Raw genomic sequence first — 18,787 nt, 5'->3', positions numbered from 1 at the left:
GTTTTTCACCGTGTATGATCTGTCTAGCCCTGGAGGCATCTGAATTTGCTCGCCCTGCAGAAAAAGGCAGGCAGGGTCTTCATTTTCTCCCCATGGGTCACACACCTCCTGTACCATCTTTGCACTCGAATGGAACATTCATCTCTTCTCCTCTGGCCTTTTCTAACACTTGTCTCAGAGGCCAAAATGTCTAATCGCAGCATGAGCAGTGAGTGAAAACCTTAACAATCTCTGCTCCATATTTGCGAGAGAAAAATGATTACCCCTCACACTAAATGGGTATAGTGTTCAATCCAGTGTATAATAGGGGCTGCAGTGCCAAGATATCCATCGATGCGAGAAATAAAACATTTGTTCAAGGAAAGCAGGCCAATCAGAGGGTGTGCTGCGGGTGGAGGTGGAGGCCAGGAACCTGACAGGGGGAGAAAAAGGTCTTGATGGATGTGATGTGAAAAGGGATGGAGAGGCAATGGAGTCTCAGCTTCCAGCTGGGCTGTGCCAGACAGCTGGGCTGCTGACAACGTGCCCCCTGCCCATCAGGGAGGCTGGTGCCCAGAGCTTTGACAGGTGCCAGGGAAGGGTGAGCAATGTTGGAGTTCGAGGAGGGAGCTAGTACTTTTTTTTTTTTTTTTTTTTGGCTTGTTGGTGGTTAACATATGATGATTCTTGAGCTTAATGAATGAGGCAGGCTGGTACTTCTCGCAGAACCAAAAGCCATTCATGAGCTCCTTCCTTTTGCAGGGAACCATTGAGAAGAAGCAATGGGCAATGGGAACAAATGGAGAATGTACACGGACCCTCTTGGATTTATACTGGGGTGTTTCTTCCCCAACAATGAGACTGGCCTTGCACTTGTTTACCTGCATTAGCAACACGTCTAGAATCAAGCGGCTGTGGAGATAATCAGCTTTGTTCTCTATGCAGACATTCTGGCTTAGGGCTGAACATGGACTAATGCCCATAGCAGGAGAGAACAATGATAACATTCATGAGTCAGCACTCGCTCCATGCTGCTGCTGTCAAGGCTCATTATTTGTTGCTTTCAAGAGAGTTGCTTTTGCCTGCAGCAAAGCCACTAACACCCACGGGTAAAGGAAAGTGCATGTGGATTTGCCCTGGTGTGTTCGAATTTTCCATCTTGCATTTCTTGGCAGTCTAGGCAGTAAGATTGGGAGGTGCGGGGGACTCGACCATACCACAGCCATCTGCCAGCTAGGCAGGTGCTGAGAGCTGCTTCAATGGGTGGCAGTGCATACCCATTTACACCCTCAGTCATTAGCAGGTGGCTGCTCAGAGTTGGGGTGGAGGGGAGGTTGCCTTGGAGGCCACATGTCTCTTGGTGCTGAGATGGACTTCTAAGGAGGCACCCAGGAGCTCCACAAAGGAGAGCCATTCTTGATCTTTTCATTTATTTATTTCTTTATTTATTTTTTGAGATGAAGTCTCACTCTGCCACCCACGCCGGAGTGCAGTGGCACAACCTCGGCCCACTGCAACCCTGCAACCTCCACCTCCCAGGTTCAAGAGGTTCTCCTGCCTCAACCTCCTGAGTAGCTGGGATTACAGGTGCTCGCCACCGCTTCTGGCCAATTTTTGTATTTTTATTTTTATCTTTATTTTTATTTTATTTTATTTTATTATTATACTTTAAGTTCTAGGGTACATGTGCACAATGTGCAAGTTTGTTACATATGTATACATGTGCCATGTTGGTGTACTGCACCCATTAACTCGTCATTTAGCATTAGGTATATCTCCTCATCAATTTTTGTATTTTTAGTAGAAACAAAGTGTCACCATGTTGGCCAGGCTGGTCTCAAACTCCTGACCTCAAGTGATCTGCCCACCTCAGCCTCCCAGAGTGCTGGGATTACAGGCGTGAGCCACCATGCCCAGCCCATTCTTGACCTTTTCAAATTGAGTTTTATTGGTGCCTTATCTTTCTATGAATAATGTCGCAGAAATGTATCAGATGCATTTGCAATGTCGGGACATTTGATCCTTAGGCTTATGTCTATGAGATGAAAAAAAAATCAGAGCTCTTCAAGGGGGCTATGGAGTGGGCAAGGGAATGGATGAGACTCAAGGTCCTTCCTGGCCCACCTGTATTTTTGGGTCCCATGACTTGGAGCTGTCTTAAGCTCAGCCAACACTATACCGTGGGTACTACCCAAGGACTTCCTTCAGAAAAAAATAAAGTTAATTACCGCCCCCGCCTTGACCCGGGCGTGGTGCGCGGGCCGGGTTTCCCGCCGGCTCTACCCGGTGTGGTGCGCAGGCGCAGTCTGCGCGAGGACTGGCGGGACTGCGCGGCGGCGACTACAGATATGTCGGGGGTCCGGGGCCTGTGGCGGATGCTGAGCGCTCGGCGCCTGGTGCGGGTCAAGGCGTGGCCAACAGTGTTGCAAACAGGAACCCGAGGTTTTCACTTCACTGTTGAAGGAACAAGAGGGCATCTGCTAAAGTTTCAGATTCCATTTCTGCTCAGTATCCAGTAGTGGACCATGAATTCGACGCAGTGGTGGTAGGCGCTGGAGGGGCAGGCTTGCCAGCTGCATTTGGCCTTTCTGAGGCAGGGTTTAATACAGTGTGTGTTACAAAGCTGTTTCCTACCAGGTCACACACTGTTGTGGCGCAGCTAGAAAATTATGGCTTGCCATTTAGCAGAACTGAAGATGGGAAGATTTATCAGCGTGCATTTGGTGGACAGAGCCTCAAGTTTGGAAAGGGTGGGCAGGCCCGTCGGTGCTGCTGTGTGGCTGATCGGACCGGCCACTCAATATTGCACACCTTATACAGGAGGGCACACGTGGTGCTGGTTGTCTCATTACGGAAGGATGTCGTGGAGAGGGAGGCATTCTCATTAACAGTCAAGGCGAAAGGTTTATGGAGCGATACGCCCCTGTCGCGAAGGACCTGGCGTCTAGAGATGTGGTGTCTCGGTCGATGACTCTGGAGATCCGCAAAGGAAGAGGCTGTGGCCCTGAGGAAGATCACGTCTACCTGCAGCTGCACCATCTACCTCCAGAGCAGCTGGCCACGCGCCTGCGCGGCATTTCAGAGACAGCCGTGCTCTTCACTGGCGTGGACGTCACGAAGGAGCCAATCCCTGTCCTCCCCACCGTGCATTACAACATGGATGGCATTCCCACCAGCTACAAGGGGCAGGTCCTGAGGCATGTGAATGGCTAGGATCAGATTGTGCCCGGCCTGTACACCTGTGGGGAGGCCGCCTGTGCCTCGGTACATGGTGCCAACCGCCTCGGGACAAACTCGCTGTTGGACCTGGTTGTCTGGTCAGGCATGTGCCCTGAGCATCGAAAAGTCATGCAGGCCTGGAGATAAAGTCCCTCCAATTAAACCAAATGCTGGGGAAGAATCTGTCATGAATCTTGACAAATTGAGATTTGCTGATGGAAACATAAGAACATCGGAACTGCGACTCAGCATGCAGAAGGTAAGAGCCTGGACTCGCTCTGGGGTGAGCAGGCGGGCTGCATACCTGGTCCTGCACTGGTTTTGTTTTTTTAAAAATAGATATATGGGGATGCAGGTGCAGTTTTGTGTGGATGTTTTTACTGTGATGTGGTGGAGTCTGGGCTTTTCATGTACCTGTCACGCAAGTCGTGTGTGTTGTACCCAGCAGGTAATTGCTCATCCCCACCCCCGCCCGCTTTTTGGAGCCCCCAGTCTCTGTTAGTGCACTCCGTGTGTCCAGGTATACTCACCGTTCAGCGCCCACTTCCAGTGAGAATGTGTGACACTTGACCTTCTGAGTCACTTCATTTAGGATAGTGACCTCCCGTTCCATCCGTGTGGCTGCAGAAGACATGATTGCGTTCTTTTTTTGTGGCTGAGTAGTATTTCATGGTATATATGTACCACATTTTCTTCATCCGGTCGTCCGTTGATGGGCACTTGGGTTGATTCCATGACTTTGCTATTGTGACTAGTGCTGCGATAAACATACGAGGCTGCACCAGTATCTGGAGGAAACAGCAGCAGGATGTGCTCTTCACTGTACCAAGAATATGGAAGAGACCAGAAGTGTACTTCTGTTCCACATAGAAGGTCAGCAGGCTAGGGCAGAATTAGTGACTGCTTAGCATCCAGGACAGCCTTCTGTGGTTCACTCGTGTGTGCTTGGGTGTGACCTCCGTGCCCTGACCGTCGCTGGCTGTCATGGATGAGTCACAGCGTGGAGGAGAGGGAGCCACAGGACCGCCGTAGAAGCTCAGTCCCCAGCAGGGCAGCTTTCTCAGAGGTTTCCTGGAGTTCAACACAACACTGGTGCTTACATCTCAGGCCCAGATATTGATCATGTCATCACGCCTGGCTTCCAGCAGCTCGGAAATGTCTTTAAGCTGGACCTGTTGCTGCCCCTAAATATACTCAGAAGAGAGGGAGAGTGGGCGGCGGGTGGAAAGTGATCTGTGAGGCCTGTGCTGCTGGGAGTCGGTCCAGTAGGACCATCTGTGATGATGGAAATGTTGAGTGTTGCCGTCCAGTATGGCAGCCATTAGCCACAGGGGGCTGTGGAGAACCTGATATATAGTCAGTCTAAGAAACTGAATTCCTCTAATAACAAGGATTCGTGTCCAAGAATGAGATCTCTTGTCTACTATTTGCAAGAATTTCTGCGTATTTTCTAAAAAGAAGTCCATTGCTTTAGTCGTATTCTGAAAGGCATTTGGTGTTAGACACAAGAGAACAGGTTCGCTGCTGACATTTTCAGAGGCCTGTGCCCTTCAGTCTTCAAGTGAGGCTGGACTTGAGGGAGGCTTTGTGGAAAGGTGAGAAGAACAGCGTGACTAAGGCACAGAAGGCTGAGTGATGCCCTGCAGTGCTTTTGTAGGGTTGGAGGCCAGCTGGGAAAGAAGGAACCATTGCATTAGAGAATGGGAACAGGCCTTAGGATGTAGAAATGGCAAATCTGAGATAGTTTGAAGTGAGAATACTAGAAGTGTTCCCACCAAACAAGGTGTGTCTTGGTGCCTGCTGTATCCCAGCCTCCATGAGGTGCTGGAGTCAGCAGTGAACAAACAGAGCTTCCTATGCTTGTGGAAATGCATTTCGTTGGGGAAGGGATTTTTCTGCTGACTCTGGCTATTAATAGTAACAATCAAAAAAAGAAATGAGATACATTTTTGGAAACAGGCCCCCAAATGTGGCCATAAACTGGCCCCCAAACTGGCCATAAACAAAATCTCTGCAGCATGTGACATGCTCATGATGGCCATGATGCCGACGCCAGAAGGTTGTGGGTTTACCGTAATGAGGGCAAGGAACACCTGGCCCACCCAGAGCAGAAAACCTCTTAAGGCAGTCTTAAACCACAAACAATAGCATGAGCGATCTGTGTCTTAAGGACATGCTCCTGCTTCCCTTTATTTCCCATAAGGGATACTTTTAGTAAGTCTTATCACTGTCTTGCTGTCAATAAATACGTGGGTAAATCTCTGTTCGAGGCTCTCAGCTCTGAAGACTGTGAGACCCCGATTTCCCACTCCACACTCTAAAAAAAAAAAAAAAAAAAAAAAAAAAAAAAAAAAAAAAAAAAAAAGTTAATTTTCCAAGTTGGGCTTTAACAATTGGATGTTATAATGGTAGTCCCTGGTTGTGGACAACCTCTGGTATTAACCTCACACGCTCACTAAATGAAATAAGATAAGTATTCATCAAAACTGCTCTTTCCATGTCTTTTGTTTTCAAGGTAGAAAAACAAAAACAACAGCAAAAATCAATAAAGCTTGTTCCAATTCGATACATGACCAAGAGCAACATGTTCATAAACATGCGTGTCTACCATCAGCTTTGTTCTTGAACATCTCCCTTTTGCAGAGAGTAACACTGAGGCAGGGGAATGTCAATCAGCTCCCTGGGGGCCCAGAACAAGAGACAGAGCATCAGAGAAGAGATTTCAGTCAAGCCTTCCTCTGCTCCATCCCCTGGCAAACAGCTGCTTGTCAGGTGTTTACATTTAGCGGGGCCTGGAGAAACTTGAGCAATTAAAAACAAAAAGCTTCCTATCCATCCGTAGCATTACCCTAGCCTAGCTGGGTTTGCAGCTTGTAATGTGTTATTTATTTTTGGTTTTAATTGCTGGCAGTCCCAGAAACATTAGTGTTATATATAGTGCTGGGCTCAGCAGGAGTAATTAAAAGGCGGGGGCCCTCATGGTCGGCAGTAAAATACCAAGTGCAGGCTGTTTAAGAAAAATGTGCCATTGATTGGCCATCAGCAAAACACAGGGTGGTACAGAAAGGACAGAAGAGGGAAGCCAGGCAGAAAAATCACACTGAACAGGAAAGGTTTATGCACAGGCTGAGGTTTGCTGAGTTGTGGAATAAAATATAACTTATTTGGATCACGCTTCTTAGCAGCACTATGGCTCAGAAAGAACCAACGTTTATCACAGGCAATACCAGGCACTCAGATCTGCATAATCTCATTTAAAACTCCTGAAACCCTGCTGGGCGTAGTGGCTCACTTAATTCCGGCACTTTGGGAGGCCAAGGCAGGTGGATCACCTGAGGTCAGGAGTTCAAGACCAGCCTGGTCAACATGGTGAAACCCAGTCCCTACCAAAAATACAAAACTTAGGTGGGCGTGGTGGTGCACACCTGTAATCCCAGCTACTCCGGAGGCTGAGGCACGAGAATTGCTTGAAACCAGGGGATGGAGGTAGCAATGAGCTGAGATCACGCTGCTGCACTCCAGCCTGGGCGAGAGAGTGAGACTCTGTGTTAAAAAAAAACAAAACAAGGGGCTGGGCACGGTGGCTCATGCCTGTAATCCCAGCACTTTGGGAGGCTGAGGCAGGTGGATCATGTGAGGTCAGGAGTTTAAGACCAGGCTGGCCAACATGGTGACACCCCATCTTAACTAAAAATGCAAAAATTAGCTGGGCATGGTGGCACGTGCTTGTATTCCCAGCTACTGGGGAGGCTGAGGCAGGAGAATCGCTTGAACCCTGGAGGTGGAGGTTGCAGTGAGCCGAGATCAAGCCACTGCATTCCAGCCTAGGAGACAGAACAAGACTTCATCTCAAAAAACAAAACAAAGCAAAAAACAAAAACCCAACCAAACAAACAAAAAAAGAGGACTGTGTGTGGTAGCTTATTCCTGTAATCCCAGCACTTTGAGACGCCGAGGCAGGAGGATCACCTGAGGTCGGGAGTTCGAGACCAGCCTGGCCAACATGGAGAAACCCCATTTCTACTAAAAATACAAAAATTAGCCTGGTGTGGTGGTGGGCACCTACACTCCCAGCTACTCCAGAGGCTGAGGCAGGAGAATCACTTGAAGCCAGGAGGCGGAGTTTGCAGTGAGCCGAGATCGCACCATTGCACTCCAGCCTGGGCGACAAGAGCGAAACTCTGTCTCAAACAAAACAAAACAAAACAACCACACAAACTGCTGAAACTCCTTCCAGGCTGGTGTGCAGATTCCTCTCTATCTCCATTCCGTAGGATACTAAACCTAGATTCAGAGGGGACCAGCCCTACCTTGCTCAAGGAAGACAATACAGAGCACAATATTTTTAGTGGCCATCCCTAGAAGGAGAATCATGGACAGTTTTTTTTTTTTTTTTAATTTTCTTCAATTTTTGCCCTAACATTTTGGGAACACATAGGAGAGTGAGAAGAACAGCAGAATGATAAGGATCAAGGGAGAGTAGGATTTTGTGCTGAAAACTAGAAACAAGGGGGAGAGAACTGGTAGACAGGTTAGATGTATCATCTTGTGTAATTATTTGCTCATTTTACAAATAAGGTGAATGAGGCTCAAAGAGTTTAAAAGGAATTTTCACAGCACTTGCAGTATGGTCCCATTTATGTACCCATAATACATACACAAATATATGCATGTGTGATAGGACCCTATTTATGCATGAGTTTACTCCCAGCACTAAGGCAAAAGAACTGCCCTGTACCTTTCACTTAAAATGTATTTCGTGGGCCGGGCGCAGTGGTTCACACCTGTAATCCCAGCACTTCTGGAGGCTGAGGCGGGTGGATCACTTGAGGCCAGGAGTTCGAGACCAGCCTGACCAACATGGTGAAACCTCCTTCTCTACTAAAAACACAAACATTAGCCGTGCATTGTGGCAGGAGCCTGTAGTCCCAGCTTCCTGGCAGGCTGAGGTGGGAGAATCACTTCAACCTGGGAAGCGGAGGTTACGGTGAGTTGAGATTACACCCAGCCTGGGCGACAGAGCAAGACCCTGTTGCAAAAAAAAAAAAAAAAAAAAAAATGTGGCTTTTTAAAACCTCATTTTGAACAACATTTGATCACACAGACACGTTGAAGGCACACAGTAGGGCATCTTGGACTGTAAATATCTCATTATAGAATATCTTTCATTGTAGAAACTCAAATAGTAATAACAGCTAGTATTCAGCACATAGCAAGTGCTGACTAAATATTGCCTGGAGCAGGTACTGCTTCCATTTGCTGACTCAGTTAATCCTCCCAACAATGCTGTGATATTAATATTAAAATCCTCTTTTCACAGGGGATGTACTAGAGGCACAAAGAGCTTAAGAAACTTGCTCAAGCTTCTATAACTAAGAAAGGGGTGGAGCATGAGTTGTAATTTAGACAGCCTGGTTGCAGATTGCAGCACAAGATTCTTTTTCTTTCCTTCTTTCTTTCTTCCTTTCTTTCTTTCTTTTTTTTCTGTTACTTCCCTTCTTTCCTCCCTCCCTCCCTCCTGCCTTCTTTTCTTCCTTCCTTCCTCCTTCCTTCCCTTCTCCTTCCTTCCTTCCTTCCTTCCCTCCCTCCCTCTCTCTCTCTTTCTTTTTCTTTCCTTCTTGTTTCTCTCTCTCTCCTTCCCTCCCTCCTCCCTTCCTTCCTCTCTCCCTCCCTTCCTTCCTTCCTTTCTTCCTTCCTTCCTTCCTTCTTTTTGAGATAGGGTCTTGCTCTGTCATACAGGCTGGAGTGCAGTGGCTCAATCACAGATCACTGAAGCCTCAATCTCCTAGGCTCAAGTGATCCTCCCACCTCAGCCTCTTGAGGAGCTGAGACTACAGGTGCATACACCACCACACCTAGCTAATTGTTTTATTTTTTGTAGAAACGAGCTCTCGTCATGTTGCTCAGTCTGATCTTAAACTCCTGGGCTCAAGTGATCCTCCCATCTCAGCCTCCCAAAGTGCTGGGATTAAAGGCATGAGCCATAGTACCCAGCTGAGCAAGATTCTTAACCATGCTGCTATGTCTCTTGTGGGTAATTATTAACAATCTCTCCAGAATGCTGAATATTAGCCTCTCAGAGGTACTGGAAGCAAGGCGGCATGATGGTATTGCTCAAGAGTGAGGGTGGTTTCTGTGGAAGTCCAAGTAGGCATGCTCAGGGGGGTAACGGGGTGCTGATGAATAGAGGCCCAGGTCATTTTGAAAACTGGAGGCATCTTACCAATGGACTTAGCAGAAGCAGATAAATGCCCAGGGAGAAGCTGAGAAGGGAAACCATTTCCCGGCACAGGGCCATTGCCTGCAGTTTGACAGGCTGTGGCCTGAATAGGGCTTTTGGCTAAGGGATGAGCAGGGCTGAAAGCCAGTGCTGGTTCTGCTTGCCAAGGCATGCACTTGCCCCGGGGCAGTGTCCATCCTAGCAAGGTCCGAAGAACCAGAGGGCTCCCAAGCCATGTCCCCTTGAAGCTCGATCTGCCCTGGGGGCTACTTTTCCTAATTTGCATAATGGAATTCCATGGCTGCCCTCAAGCCTGATGTGCCATACAGAGTGGCGGTGCTCCCCTGGAGCCCATAGAGAGTCCAAAGGCCTGGGAATTCTTTCCTTGATCTTTTTTTTTTTTTTTTTTGAGACAGAGTCTCACTCTGTCGCCCAGGCTTGTGGCCAGTGTTGGGCTCCTAACTACAGCTCTTGAAGTAATTGGAGAGCGAAAGAGAAAGAGACTGGAACTTTGCCCAGAATGTGATCATTGATTTATTTTTTTTTCTTTTGGATACAGGGTCTTCCTCTGTCAACCAGGCTGGAGGGCAGAGGTGCAATCATAGCTCACAGCAGCCTCTACCTCCTGGGCTCAAGTGATCCTCCTGTCTCAGCCTCTTGAGTAGCTAAGACTACAGGTGCATGCCACCATACCTGGCTAATTTTTTATTTTTTGTAGAGATGGGGTTTTGCCATGTTGTCCAGAATGGGCTGAAACTTTTGACCTCAAGTGCCTCGGCCTCCCAAAAGTGCTGGGATTACAGACATGAGCCACTGCACCAGATCTGCTGGGAATTTTAAAATCACCTTATTATATGTTGGGTCTCTCTAAATTTTGGTGACTCATGGAAAAGCTCATATAGCAAGCTTAGAGTCTACTCTTCCCAGTGTAAGTTTGCACCAAGATCTGGAAGGAGGTAAAGGTTAAGACATTCGCACCAACTAGGTGCATTTGCTAAATAGGAATCTGACGCACAGGCTGTCACATCAGTTTCTGAGAATCCCTGAGAAACTCAGGAAATGCGTGGGTGCATATTCATAGTCAGAGGCATCTGAGGGAGGTTAGGAGGGGAAGTGAAGCTTGCAAGTTCAGAGGCCTGCTTCTCTACTTGGATGAAGCCCAATCCTCCATGAAATGTAGAGTAAATGGAAGGCTGGAAAGCAGGGTGTACTATCCAGTTCTGGCCCATTTATGTACCCGTAATACATACATAAATCTGAGCGTGTGTGATAGGACCCTATTTATGAACGAATTCTGTGTTTTTCCTTTTCTTTTTTTTTTTTTTCTAGGAGCAGGGTCTAGCGCTGTCATCCAGGCTGGAGTGCAGTGGTGCGATTATAGCTCACTGCAGCCTTGAACTCCTGGGCTCAAGTGATCCTCCTGCCTCAGCCTCCAGAGCAGCTGAGACCACAGGCATGCACCATCATGCTCTGTTAGTTTTTTTATTATTTTTTTTTTTATTTTTTGCAGAGATGGGGTCCTGCTATGGTGTCTAGGCTGGCTATCCTGTGTCTTTTTCTTTTCCTTTTTTTTTTATTTTGAGACAGAGTCTTACCCTGTCGCCCAGGCTGGAGTACAGTGGCGCGATCTCTGCTCACTGCAACCTCCGCCTCCTGGGTTCAACCGATTCTTGTGCCTCAGCCTCCCGAGTAGAGTAGCTGGGACTATAGGCACATGCCACCACACCCAGCTAATTTTCCGTATTTTTAGTAGAGATGGGGTTTCAGCATGTTAGCCAGGACAGTCTCGATCTCCTGACCTCGTGATCTGCCCGCCTCAGCCTCTCAAAGTGCTGGGATTACAGGCGTAAGCCACCGTGCCTGGCCTGTCTTGTGTCTTTTTCATCTCTGCATTCTCTCCCTCTCTCTTTGCACCCAGCCAGTGATTAGCACGGTGCCCAGCACTGACCGGCTGCCATCTCCATTTGCTATCCGGCCGTCTCTGGATTGCTGGTCTGTATCAGATCTGAAGGGCTCCATTGTACTCAGTCCTTCCCAGTGCCAGCTCCTGCGAGAGAGGGAGTTGAACTCGGAGAGCCTTGCCCACAATTGAGCGTATGAAGCTTGTCAGTTGGAGCCCTTAACAACCCAGTGGGGAAAAGCAAATGCAATTTCTCCTCTTGGTTTTTCTTCCAATGCGTCACAAATTGGAATCATTTCGTGTCCGAAGGCTCATTAGAAAATGTTTCTAAAAGGCAACACAGCCCATTAAAGCTCATTCTGAAGAGCGGTTTTAAGTCCTTCACATTTGTATCTATGTTTGTTAAAGATCAAGTTCAATTTTTGAAATTGCCAGATGTCTTGGCTCGACTACAGGGTTTAAGTCAGAACTCTTGGGAAGACACTGTGCTTAGTAATAAGAAAGTTACTGTCCCCTACTAAAGCCCAACATTTTACCAAGGGAATCATTATTACTGCTTAAAACTCAGAATTGCAGATTGAATTAATTTTATCTAAAGTATTTTTTATAAAATGAGTGATCTCAAGTTTCAGTAAATTTAATAGATCTCAGCTGCCTCTTTTGGTACCAATGGTAACAGATTAAGTTTCTGGATGTTTGCTAATTCTTAGGATTTGTCAAGTCCTCCCCTTCTTCCTTCCCCTTCCCACCTCCTTTCTTGTTCTTTGTCACTTTCAATCACTGGCTTATAGTCCTGAGTTGTGAATTTTAGAGATTTGATCCTGAGACAAATGAACATGGTATATTATGATCTTCAAATCTTTTTTTTCTTTTTTTGAGACAGATTCTTGCTCTGTCACCCAGGCTGTAGTGCAACGGTGCCATCTTGGCTCACTGCAACCTCTGCCTCCAGAGTTCAAGTGATTCTCCTGCCTCAGCCTCACGTGTAGTTGGGATTATAGGTGCCCGCCACCACATCTGGCTAATTTTTGTATTTTTAATAGAGACGGAGTTTCACCATGTTGGCCAGGCTGGTCTCGAACTCCTGACCTCAGGTGATCTGCCCACCTCGGCCTACAATCTTCAGTTCTTAGTTCAATCTTTAGTTCAAACTAAAGCAGAGTGAAGAAACTAAAGCACGGTAAAGCATCAAGCCCTCCTGATGTCCAACAACTCCATACCTCTCTTATAATAGCACTATTCACAATAGCAAAGTCATGGAACCAACGTAAGGGCCAGGTCAGGTCCACTGAGGCTCCCGTCAAGCGGTATCCTGGGAGCTCAGGTTTGAGTGGGTAGGTGGCTCTTTAGAGTGACCAGAAGCAGACGAAGCCAAGAGGTCAAGTGGAAATTGTGTGCAAGGCACAGTTTTGCAGGTCAGAAACATAGCCTAACGTGTACTTGCGATCAGTGACAAGTGAGGGCTTAGGGAGGGATTACCGACGCACAAAAGTTCGAAAGACACACAAGTCAGAATGGCTATCATTAAAAAGTCAAAAAGCAACAGATGTTGATGTGGATGTGAAGAAAAGGGAACACTTTTATTTTGTTAGTGGGAATGTAAATTAATCTCTTTGGAAAACAGTATGTAGCTACCTCTTTCCAGTGGGATCCAGCAATCCCATTACTGGGTATCTACCCAAAAGAAAAGAAAAGAAATCACCATATGAAAGAGATACCTGCAATCGTATGTTTTTTTGCAGCACTATTCACAGTAGCAAAGTCACGGAACCAACCTAGGTGTCCACCAAAGGTTGATTGGATAAAGAAAACGTGGTACGTGTCCACCATGGAATAGTACGCAGCCATAAAAAAGAATGAAGCTATGTTCTTTTGCAGCAACATGGATGGAGTTGGAGGCCATTATCCTAGGTGAACAAACTCAGAAGCAGAAAATCAAATACCATACATTTTCACTTATTAGTGGGAGCTAAACAATGAGTAAAATGGACATAAAAATGGAGATAATGGAGACAAGGGACTCCAAAAGGGAGAGGGTGCGAGGGAGGTAAAGATCAAAAATTACCTACTGGGAACAATATTCAATATTTGGGTGATGGGTTCACTGGAAGCCCAAACTTCACCATTGGACAATAGACCCATGTAACAAACATGCACATGTACCCCTGAATCTAAAATTTAGAATATAAAATATAAAATAGAGAGAGAGAAAGGGTTTCAATGAGCAAGGAAAGAGTGTTACTGTCTGAATGCAGATGCTGGGCTAACACTGTGCTATGGTGTCCAAGTTTCTTTACTGAGTCCTGGCCCTGATAGCAGGTGGGCCTGGTTCCATAAAGCAGTTAGGAGAGAAATGGGACTTCCAGCCTCTTAGGGCACCACAGTTTCGGTTCTACAGAGCCTTCCTAGGTTACATTATACATAAACCATTCTCTGATTTTTCAGTTGGCGGATGTCTTTATTTGCTGTTAGCAGTTGATCCTAGAAATTTCCCAGGAAGGTAGACCCAGAGGCCTTTGAATCTAACCAACCAAATAAATGAACAAATAAACGAACAAAGGAATAAGCCACGGTGCAAATTTCCTGGGCTTCCGTAGATAATAGATATTCTAAAATCGTAGAGTTTAATTAGGCCCTCAGAAATTACTTCCTCCAATTAAGCTCATTTTAACCAATGGAAGTAACAAGCCCTAGAGACCCAGTAACACCAGCCGGTCAGTGATGGTTTCCGGACCCAAGGCCAGCTCTCCTGCCTATTTTAGATTTTTTATTTTTATTTTTTTACATTGACTGTCTCTGTCTAAGTTTTAACCCTTACCAGGTTTAACTTCTGATAATGTTTGTTTTTAATTTTTAATTAATTCATTTTTTAATTTTGTATTTTTTTGAGATGGAGTTTCACCCTTTTTGCTCAGGCTGTAGTGCAGTGACACAATCTCCGCTCACTGCAACCTCCACCTCCAGGGTTCAAGTGATTCTGCTGCCTCAGCCTCCTGAGTAGCTGGGATTACAGGCGTGCACCACCATGTCTGGCTACTTTTTGTATTTTTAGTAGAGACAGGATTTCACCCTGTCAACCAGGCTTGTCTCCACCCGCCTCAGCCTCCCAAAGTGCTGGGATTACAGGCTTGAGCCACCGTGCCCAGCCCATGATAATATTTGTTTTTAGTGCAGAGCTGATTTACCAAGACAGGGAAATTGCAATAGAGAAAGAGTTATTTCACACAGAGCTGGCTGTACCAGAGACGGGAGTTTTATTGTTATTCAAATCAGTCTCCCAAATTGGGGAATGGAGTTTTTAAGGATAATTAGATGGGTAGAGGGTCAGGAAGTGAGGAGTGCTGATTGGTCAGGTCAGAAATGAAATCATAGGGGGTCAAAGTAGATTTTCCTTGCTATCTTCTGCTCCTGGGTGGGATTGCAGAACTGGTTGAGCCAGATTACTGGTCTGGGTGGTGTCTGCAGGGTCTGCAAAATATCTCAATCACTGATCGTAGGTTTTACAACAGTGATGTTATCCCTGGGAGCAACCCAGGGAGGTTCAGGCCTCCACCTGCGTGACTTTTAAATCATAATTTCTTTTCTTTTCTTTTCTTTATTTGTTTCTTTCTTTTTTTTTTGAGACAGAGTCTCGCTCTGTCACCCAGGCTAGAGTGCAGTGGTGTGATCTCGGCTCACTGCAACCTCTGCCTCGTGGGTTCAAGCGATTCTCCACTTCAGCCCCCCGAGTAGCTGGGACTACAGGTGCCTGCCACCACGCCTGGCTAGTTTTTGTTTTTTTTTTTTGTTTTTTTTTTTGTTAGTAGAGATGGAGTTTCACTATGTTGGCCAGGCTAGTCTCGAACTCCTGACCTCAGATGATCCATCTGCCTTAGCCTCCCAAAGTGCTGGGATTACAAGTGTGAGCCACAGCGCCCAGCCTTAAATCTTAATTTCTAATCTTATGGCTAGTTTGTTAGTCCTACAAAGGCAGACTAGTCCCCAGACAAGAAGGGGGTCCATCTCGGGAAAAGGTTGTTATCATCTTTGTTTTAAAGTTAAACTGTAAACTAAATTCCTCCCAAAGTTAGTTCGGCGTACTCCCAGGAATGAACAAGGACAGTTTGGAGGTTAGAAGCAAGATGGAGTCTGTTAAGTCAGATCTCTTTCCCTGTCATAATTTTCTCAGTTAAAAAAGGGAGGTTGGCCATGAGTTTGACTTATTGATGCTGTTGGGGGTTCTAGGAGTCTTGGTGGCCTGGCAGACTTTCCTATTCCACATTCGTGTTGCACTTGGAGGTCTTTGAGTTTGAGAAGATTCCCTAGGGTCCTTGGAGCATGTTGAGGACTACAGAGTTAGAAATCTGCGAGGCTGAGTTTATTGATCACTCCCAATGGCTCCAGGAAATCACAGGCCTCATGCCTTTACTTAACAAGGCAGAGAGAGAGAGAGAGAGTCCCTCTTTCCTTCAAGAGACTTGTATACCATTGATCTCACTCCTGCAGCAATAATCCACAGTTAAACAATACATCTTTCTCTCCTATTCAAGATTCTTAGTCTTTGGAACAAGATGATTTTACAAGAGAGCTATTGTAGAGATAAATCTCTACGTCTGAAAGCATCATGTACTTAAATATAATCTGCTGTACAAAGCAGGTGGATTTTCCAAATCAAATTTGTTGGAGATGTGTATATGCATGATGCTGGTTCACTTGACAAGTGGCCTTAGATACATTTATTATTATTTTAAAATATTTTATGTATTTTATTTAAAATATGGGTTCAGGTCAGGCACGATGGTTCACACCCATAATCCTAGCTTTCTTGGAGGCCGATGTGAGAGGATTCCTTGCGACCAGGAGTTAAAGAACAGCCTAGGCAATATGGTAAGACACTTTTTCTACAAAAAATAAATAGAATAGGCCAGGCGCGGTGGCTCACGCCTGTAATCCCAGCACTCTGGGAGGCCAAGGCAGGTGGATCACGAGGTCAGGAGATCGAGACCATCCTGGCTAACATGATGAAACCCCGTCTCTACTAAAAAAATGCAAAAAATTAGCCAGGCATGGTGGCGGGTGCCTGTGGTCCCAGCTACTTGGGAGGCTGAGGCAGGAGAATGGTGTGAACCCGGGAGGCAGAGCTTGCAGTGAGCTGAGATCATGCCACTGCACTCCAGCCTGGGAGACAGAGCAAGGCTCCATCTCAAAAACAATAAATAAATAAATAAATAAATAAATAAATAAATAAATAAATAGAAAATTAGCCGGGTGTGGTGGTACGTGCCTATAGTCCCAGCTACTTGGGAGGCTGAGCCAGGAAGATTGCTTGGAGCCCAGGAGTTTGAGGCTACAGTGAGCTGTGATTGAGCCACTGCACTCTAGCCTGGGGAATGGAGCAAGACTCTATTTCTATAATAATAATAATGATAATAATAACAATAAAATAAAGGTTAATTAATTTAAATAATGAATTTATATTACCTTTTTCAAAAAAATCTTTTATTATCACACGGGATAAAGTCTATCTCTATAGCAAAATGTAATGACAAAATGATTACTGCAAGAGAAAAAGGTGTTTGCCAGCATTTCCCAACAGCTTGGCTTCAAAACGAGATGAAGATAAAAAATAATTCTAATTCTACAGGCATGCTACAGACATATTGTTGTGGGGGAAATAGTCAAACAGCATCAAATTCAAGGAGTAAAGAATAAAAGGACCTCTTTACATGGCACATCTGATCCCACCCTCCAGTCCAGATGGGGGCGGTCTTGTCAGTGGGGACTGTGTTCTTCTATACCCTTTGATATGCATTTTCTCTTCCGATGGACATACATCTAACCACACAATCTCAGATGTGCAAGAAATGTCATGTTTCATTTTCTATAACTCAGTGTGATATTGATTCCAAAGCTCCAAAGTTCTGTCAAGCAGGCAGAAGATCTAATTGCAGAAATTTGGGGGTTCCACCATTGTTTTGGGCCAAGTGATAAAGGTCTTATGTAGTGCTAAGGCAATTGAAAGTGCTCTCAGAGTTTTGGTCATTGGTTCCCGCAGGTTGCTGTCACTTTTCCCCATTTTCTTGGTCTTCCTAAATTATGGCTCTCTCTGCTGTGCCCTGCTTTGCACAGGGCAAAAAAATCTGCACATGCTATGGACTAAGAATCTAAGGACATGCTGCTCAGCTGCCTCTCCAAGTTCCTGCTGCTTTCCTAACTGCTGGAGAGTGAAACTTGGGTCAAAATCCAAAAACTGCAGACTGCTCTCTTCCTACTCAGTCTGGGGCAAATGTCCTTTCTGAATCTCTTCATCCTCAAGAAACTTTTCCTGTTCTTCTGTTTAAAGGCTCAGCACCATTTCCTTCATGAGGTCCAATAAGTCCTTTCCAGAACAAGAAAGATCCCCGGTCGTCAGGCTACTTCTATTTCTGCCCTATGCAAATCCCTGGGCCTAGGAATTACAGAGCTCAGCTACCAGTTTGGAATAAGAAGAAAGGAGATGGGTGGTTATAGGAAAAACACATGTAAATTATACACACACTTATGTCTTCACTGTGTATACACATCTTCCCCCAAACATATTTATCCCGTAGTTTCCCCCATGTCAGTTAAAATTTGCATTATTCTTTCAGTTGCTTTGAACAGAAATAAAATTATCTCTCTTTTTTTTTTAACACTCCACACCCACCCCATTGCTAAATCCTGTTGGCTCTACTTTCTTTCTTTTTTTTTTTTTTTTTGAGACAGAGTCTTGCTCTGTTGCCCAGGCTGGAGTGCAATGGCACAGTCTCAGCTCACTGCAACCTCCACCTCTCAGGTTCAAGCGATTCTCCTGCCCCAGCCTCCTGAGTAGCTGGGATTACAGGCACCTGCCATCATACCCGGCTAATTTTTGTATTTTTGTGGAGATGGAGTTTCACCATGTTGGCCAGGCTGGTCTTGAACTCCTGATCTCAGGTGATCCACCCACCTCGGCCTCCCAAAGTGCTGGAATTACAGGCGTGAGCCACTGCACCCAGCCCTGTTGGCTTTACTTTCTAAATGCAGCCAGAATTCAACCACTTGTCACCAGTTTCCCTGCTTCACCCTGGTTCATCTTGTTCCACTTACCAGCATTTCTTTCTGGATCACCTTAATAGACTTCTAAGTGGTCCTCCTGTTTTTACCTCTTTCCCCCAATAATCTGTTCTTAGCACAGCAGACAGAGTGACCCTGGTGAAACAGAGCTCACATCATATCATATCTCTGTCCAAAACAGCAATGGCTTCTTGTCTCAATCAAGGTCAAAGCTGAAGACTTCAGAACGGCTACTGAAGACCTGTGAGATGTGGGCCCCACTGCCTCTGTCTAATTTCATCAACTTCTTTCTTTACTCAATCTGCCCCATTCTTGGCTCTGTGCTTTTTGCAATGGCTAGGGCCTTTGCCTGCAATGGTCTTTCTCCATCTATCAACATGATGATCGGCCGGGCATGGTGGCTCTTGTCTGTAATC

The 18,787-nt window shown here is 45.9% G+C and overlaps 1 pseudogene across 1 annotated transcript; it reads left to right on the top strand.

Annotated features, from left to right (window-relative positions):
• Positions 1 to 2,222: 2,222 nt before the first annotated feature.
• On the top strand, positions 2,223 to 3,689 carry LOC115830876 (annotated as a pseudogene). Its single transcript, XR_004026387.1, has one exon. The product of XR_004026387.1 is annotated as a succinate dehydrogenase [ubiquinone] flavoprotein subunit, mitochondrial pseudogene (transcript).
• Positions 3,690 to 18,787: the final 15,098 nt, after the last annotated feature.

This window comes from Nomascus leucogenys, chromosome 17 (assembly GCF_006542625.1).
Source record: "Nomascus leucogenys isolate Asia chromosome 17, Asia_NLE_v1, whole genome shotgun sequence".
In the NCBI taxonomy this organism is placed as follows: domain Eukaryota; kingdom Metazoa; phylum Chordata; class Mammalia; order Primates; family Hylobatidae; genus Nomascus; species Nomascus leucogenys.
Note: the sequence above shows the minus strand (reverse complement) of the source record. Positions and strands in the feature narration are given on the sequence as shown.